We start from the raw sequence: 7,372 nt of genomic DNA, 5'->3' as shown, positions 1-7,372 counted from the left end.
GCTCTCTCAAATATAAATAAACATTTTTTTAAAAGTTAGCAATGCAGAAAACAAAGAACCAACAATCAAATCAAAGGGCAAGGTCCTTGGGAGTGTACAGGCTGAACAATCTTGGAATTCTGTTGAGCTGAAAAGTCAGTATGTTTACAGAATGATCAACTAGGGGGATAAAGGTACAAAATAAGATCAAAAGGTTGATGACAGTCAAATCACAAAGAGAATAATAGCAAGGAGTTTGTCTACTATTCTAACTATGATGGAGAGTTCCTGGAGAGTTTTAAGCAGGAAAGTAACACTCTTGATTTGCGTGTATAAAACTTTTCATAAACTGATTTAAAAGGCTGATTGCTGTGTGGACAGCAGATTGTGAGACAAAGCAAGAGGTAAGAGGGAGACTAACTGCAATAGTCTTGACACTCAGGGTCTCATGAAAGGCAGGAGACTGTGGAGAGTCTGATTCTGTGGACCATCAAGATCAAGTATAAGAGGAAGACAAAGATCTTTCTATAAACACACAGGATAGAGCTCTAGAGACTCAGCCCAGACACAGATTTTCATCTGGATACAAGCCAAGCAGATATCAAAGATCCAGTTTTGTGTATCCAATCAGTTCAGGAAAAGTGAAGGACAAGGAGAAGATTCAGAGACAGTATCAGCACCAACTCATGGACAGTCTGGACGTAGACATTTGAAATATGAGTACAGCACAGAGGAAGACAAGGAGATAGGACCATACAGTCTGAATTGCACTGGGGCCAAAGAGCCACTCATGGGCCGCCAGGATTCAACCCAACAAGAAGGCAAGCCTCTCACTAGGAATAGGCAGGAAAGTATAATAGATATTCAAGGTCTCATCATGACCAGACACCCACTAATGGAGTTTGGGTCTACCCATAAGGAATTTAGGTCTGGCACAATAGGAAGATGTGTGTCAAGCCACCCACAATCAGAATATAGCTCCAGACACACGGGTCAGCTTACAGACAAATTTCATCTACATAGTTTTATCCTAGTAAAAATAGACAGTGTAGATATAGTTACTGTCAGTTCAGAGGTGGTGAAGAAGACTCAAATAGAGAGTCAATATCAACCTATGGACAGTATGAGGAGGGCCATGGACAATTGGAACTCAATAAGATAAGCCAAAAAGGATCCATCCATGAATATTCTGAAAACAATGCAAGAAATTCAGGGTCTAGTCATAAATAGACAATGTCAACCCATAAGTAGTCAGAATCCAGGAAGTTCTTTCCAGGAACAAATTAGTCATAATTATAATCAGGAATGAGATAACACATTCAGAAGCCAAACATGTCAAACCCAAGATTAATTTGGGTCCAATAATATATAGACAATACTGTAAATAAAAGCAAGGATTGGTTTATAGCTACAAACACATCAACTATGAAAGCACAGGATATGACTATGGATAGTATGAAAACAATAGAAACTCAGCCTTGATTCCAATCCACTGAAATCTGGGAAGAGAAGTACAAACAAGCTTAGTCTTGAACAGTCAGTGTCTACCTCTGATCATTCAGGGTCTGGAGCAAAGATTTAACTTCGAATATTCAAGGATAAGCTATAAACTTAATTTGACACTGATGGTCAGTCTAAATGTAACATAAGTAGAAGACCACCAACTACTTGCAGCCCGTCCCCTGAAGGACACAGAATCCTGTCATTTTTTTAAATCAATCTACATCTACTTACCCTCATGGTCCATCATCCATTTCTACTAGAAAACAAGCACCCAGCAATGGACATTCTAGTGACTGTGAAGTTCAGTCAGGATATTCAAATAGAAAACACTTATCTACTAGTGGACAGATGACTTCTGGCCATGAAGGATGAGGAATTCAACTCGGTGACACTGGAAGACAGAAACACAGTAATACACATTTAAGTGAGCTATATCCACAATCAGCTCAAGTCCAGTACAAATAGAAAGCAGCATCATAATATCCAGTTCTCCAGGTGATGTTGGTATAAACAGAGAGCAATCAAGTTTACAAAAGTAGAGCTTGGATCTCCAGTTCTTACTGATCTGGTAACAGCAAAGGCCCAAAAAGGATAGGAAAGTACAACTATTACTCATTTAGTAATAGGGGCTTAATGGAAGGCATAACAGGAATCTGGACATAGTCAGCTGAGGGACAGTGGAAGGTACAGACAGGGTGAGGATATTTATCAAAATGGCAGCTCTGAGACAACAGGTGACAAGGGAAGAAAATAAACCAAGTGTGTGTTTGTACCAACACTCTATAAGTAGAACAAAAGGAACATTATCTTAAGTAAAACATCAGCAGAAGAGGAACTAAGTGAAGACATGAGAAGAAAATATAAAGCACAGGAATTTATTGTAAAAACTTCTTTTTGAGAACAGTTACGTCTCTCCCTTTCTTTAAAAATGTAAATCTATTTGGGGCACCTGGGTAGCTCAGTCAGTTAAGTGGCCAACTCTTGATTTCAGCTTAGGTTATGATCTCAAGGGTTTGTGAGTTCAAGCCCCACACCAGGCTCCATGCTGGCAGTGTGGAGCCTGCTTGGGATTCTCTCTCTCCCTCTGTCTCTTCCCCTTCCTGCCTCCCCATCTCGACAAATAAACTTTAAAAAATCCTTTAAAAAATGGAAATCTACTTTAATCCTTCTTAATGTTAACCTTCTTTTGAAGGATAATGTATATTTGGCATACTCGGCATATGTTGGCAATGTAAGTTTAAATTTTAATAATATTACAAAAAATTTTGTTCCATGGGGTTCATTAGAGTATTAAGCATGGGAGACTGAGATCTAACATCACTGCAAATGTCAATATTATGCACCACCCTTTACAGAAGTGCATTGGGTGTCACAGCATCATCACATCACTGTGACTGCAGTTCCCTTGAGTTTACAGATTGAACTTCCAAGCTTCCAGTTCATACTCTGCAGATGCATACAAAATTCCCAATAAACATTTACTAACAGTATGTCTTGCCTCTTTTGTTCTCCACGACCTGACTTTTTAAGTTGTGAGGCTGGAAACTGACCCAAACATGCAGAGAAATCAGTGATGTAGCTCTGGAGAACAAAAGCATTGAAGCACCGGCCAAGCAGAGGAGCCCTCAGGAAGGCCTGAAAGAGGATGCGAAAATCAGCTTGTAAAGTGTTGACGAGTAAACGGAAAGTGAGAGACAGGGAGCGCCATGAAGTTAGGCTACAAAGGGGCAGAAAGAATGATGGGTATAAATTAGATGACAACTCATCATCACTCCCCTCATTTCAAGCCTTCTCTTTCTCCACGATTGCTTTTCCTAGTATGCACATCACCATACACACAGTCCTCCAAGCCGGAGCCCAGATTACGTCCATTCCCTTACCTCTCACCTGACTGATCTTCCTTGTTCTACCTCAGCTCCCTACAGTCAAGCATCACTACAGCAGTGAGTCAGGTCACGTCTCTCCTCTGCTCAAACCCCCTCATAATAAATAAGCCAACCATACAACATGTTAGGAGTATGTGCCAAACGGAGTGGTCAGGGCAGGCCTTGTTGTGAAGGTGACACTTGAGCAAGCACTTGAAGGAAATAAAGGAAAAAACCAGGTGGATATTCAGGGTGAAGGCACTCCTGAAGACAATCCTGAGGAAAGAGAATGCCTGCAGGCTTTGGAGATGAGCAAGGAAGCAGTTCAGCTTCAGCAGTCCCTGAGGAAAGAGGGCTGGAGGGAAGTCAGAGAGGAAAAGGGGCCTAATAAGTGCCATACTCATCACAGTCACACTAAAGTATCCTTCCCTCTTGAAAAGAGAGAGGGACAGAGAGAGAAACCAGGAAACAGTTGATGAATGTAAGCGTGCAAAGCACTGTGCTTAGCGTAAAGGGGACCATAATTTTCTTTCTTCTGCCAAAACATGGAGGCATAAAGAACAGACTGATGGTTACCAGAGCGGAGATGGGTGAAATAGGTGATGAGGATTAAGACTGCACCTCTCAGGGGCGCCTGGGTGCCTCAGTCAGTTGAGCGTCCGACTTTGGCTCAGGTCATGATCTCACAGTTCATGGGTTCAAGCCTCGCATCGGGCTCTGTGCTGACAGCCAGCTCAGAGCCTAGAGCCTGTTTCAGATTCTGTGTCTCCCTCTCTCTCTGACCCTCCCCTGCTCATGCTCTCTCAGAAATAAATAAAACATTAAAAAAAAAAAAAAAAAAGAGTGCACCTCTCATGATGAGCACCAGGTGTTGTATGGAAGTGTTGAATCACTATATTGTATACCTGAAATTAATATTACACTGTATGTTCACTAGCTTGAAATTAAATAAAAATTTAAAAAGTATATCCCTCCTCTATCTGTCTCTCTGTCTCTCTGTCTGTCTCTGTCTGTCTGTCTCTCTCTCTCTTTCTCTCTCTCTCTCTCACACACACACACACACAAACACACACACAGGCAAAGGCTCTGTGTCTGACTCCCAACACCCAAGGGCTCTCTATGTATGTCTTGGCTTTTCCCTTCCCATTCCTGAAGCTTGGCTGTCCCTCCACCCCCAATATCCCGCATGCTAACAGGTGTTTTGTGTCTCCTACATATAACACTTGGAGGCTCCCAAGGAGCACTTCCATCACTCCTCCATCTGCCTGCTGTGATCGGCCAAGCCTGCATGCAGAAAGCCTGAGATAGCAGCAACAAGGGATGCAGGCTCTAAGTGGTCATTCCAATCAAAGCAGCAGACAGCACGTTATGGAGATGAACACACACTAGAGAAAGATCCTGACAGAATAAATAAGAGGATACGGGTAAGAACGAGCTCTGGGTTCCCAGCATCTGGAGCAGCTTTTAGAGCCTGGAGGAGAAAAGGGAAAATACCATCAGGAGAGAGAAACAGCTGAAGAGGAAGATCAATACTCAAGCAGACTGTTCCAGGGCCTGGGGCTGGAGCTAAAAGACAGACCACTGTGCCGGCCCAACTCCCTAGAGAATAGACGCTAAGCTGTAAGATTATATCAGGTTTATTTTTAATAAACTCTTGTACCTAGAAAGAAGAACACCTGTTGACCAGTTTTAATTTATAGTTAACTTTTGACTCCCCTTAACCCAAAGTCATGAGTACCAGTATCCTCTGCTTGTTATGTCCCTGGTTTTTGCATAGTCTCCTCATTCATAAACACTAAGCTATGAGGAATCACCAGGAATTGCATAGGGGGTGTGAGTGGAGAGGAAGAAAGCGCAGGCAGAAGACTTTCTGTAGACTTTTCCTAAGACCCAGCAGATGGTGCTGTAAGAACATTGCCTTACGGACGAGGGCAGAGCAAGTGCACTGGGACGGGAAGAGAACTCCACCCGCTGATCTTCACCAGTTTTATCTGTTTGTTGGCTGATTGTTGTGGGTTGTTTTCTTTTCTTTTCTTTTCTTTTCTTTCTTTTTTTTAGGTCGAACACTCCATTCCTCAGGAGCTGCCCCCCGATCCCTGCCTTTTGTAAGACACAAATAGTCCTCTACTCCCTGACTATTCCTAGGAAGAAGCAGATTTGAGTTTGACTCCTGTCTTCTCCACTTAATAGCTTAGTGTCTTAAAACAAGTTACATATTTTCTCTGAGCGTCAGTTTTATCATCTGCAAAACAGAGGTAATAATACCTACGTCATGTGGTTGTTGTGAGGACTAATAAAATGATGAATGTAAGCGTGCAAAGCACTGTGCTTGGCATAAAGGGGACCACAATTTTCTTTCTTCTGCCAAAAGGAGGTACTAAAAAACCTAGAACGTGACACATACCATAAGAAATGTCTTCTCCTGAACTCTGTCATCTCCAAGGGGAAAACCATGAACCAAACTTGTGAGGAGGAACCTTCATGCCCACCCTTTTACTGTGGAGCACAGGCTCCAGTAAAATAATGACTCTCAGGGCATGTGGGTGGCTCAGTCAGTTAAGCATCTGACTTGAATTCAGGTCATGATCTCACACTTTGTGGGTTCGAGCCCCACATTGGGCTCTGTGCTGACAGCTAGCTCAGAGCCTGGGGCCTGCTACGGATTCTGTATCTCCCTCTCTCTCTGACCCTCCCCTGCTCACGCTGCCTCTCTCTCTCTCTCAGAAATTAAAAAAAAAAAAAAACTTTTTAAAATGTTTTTAATAGTGACTCTCTGTGTGGGAAAGGATTTTTGTGATAATCTAGTCCAACTCTTACATAAGTAATGCTCAAAAGGGAGCAAAGAGGCCAAAATGCACATTCAATATGCCTCTTGTTTTCACTCACATTAACCAGGAAATAAAGCTCAACAAAACTCTGGTTGATGATGTTAGAGTATATTCAGAAAATATAGCCCTGAAAGGATTAAAACTGCTTATATAATACATGAAAATTCCATTAATGCCCCTAGCAATGAATTTAATTACATTACAAAGAGTTCATTGCATTTTTAGTCAATGTAGATGTTAAAATTTTTGCCTTACATCAACTCAAAACATACCTCCCTTTTATTAGCACCCAAAGGTCCCCTGTTCTGGTCCCTTTCCCTACCACCACACACGCTGACATTCACAGACAGCTATGCACACTTTTCTCCCTCAATGGAACTCACGGTTCTGATGTCCCACCCCTCCCAGCCCTTCTCTTTTCTCTGAGACTCTCCTCTCCTGGGGAATCTTCCTGACGAGCAAATATAGAAGAGGGTCAGGAATGCCATATCCAGCATGTCACCAACTTTTTGTATGGGCCACAAGCTAAGAATGCTTTCTACATTTTTAAGTGGCTGTGACCTGTGAAATTATGAAATTTAAATCATCGACAGGTCAGCGTCGATAAATAAGTTCTACTGAAACACAGGCATGCTCATTCGTTTACATATCATCTGTGGGTGCTTTCATGCTACCAGAGCATAGCTGGATAGCTGCAAAAGACTGTCCGGCCCTCACAGCCTAAACTATATACTATCTGACCCTTTACAGGAGAAGTTTGCCAACCCCTTGTGTAGGAGAACACTGCCACCGAGAGCATGATTCACCTGGACAGTCTCTACCAGCAACTCCTTGGCCCTCTGTGGCAACAGCTGGCTCCTGCAGGAAATTAATCTTCATTCAACAAACCCGACCTCCTCTGCACCCCCCACAGTCTTAGTCACACCTGCAGAAAGCTCACTGCTCTGATGGAGCCATGACCACGTGGCCCAAATCAGGCATCCAGAGGAAAAGCAGCCACAGAATGGGTCCTGACTCTGCAGCCCTCTGGGTAGCTCTTAGAAGAAAACAGAGAGCATCATAATGGTTGCATTTGGAATATGTAACTTATCATTCACCAATAGTTGCTACCACTCCTCCCAAATCCTGATGATTGTATTGCACAAGTTTTAAGTCTATGTGACTTGACCCAACCTCAGTGGCATTCGTGCTATATGC

Source organism: Hyaena hyaena, unplaced genomic scaffold (genome assembly GCF_003009895.1).
Source record: "Hyaena hyaena isolate Hyena2069 unplaced genomic scaffold, ASM300989v1 scaffold_284, whole genome shotgun sequence".
Lineage (NCBI taxonomy): Eukaryota > Metazoa > Chordata > Mammalia > Carnivora > Hyaenidae > Hyaena > Hyaena hyaena.
The sequence above is the reverse complement of the archived record's forward strand: the minus strand, read 5'-3'. Positions refer to the sequence as shown.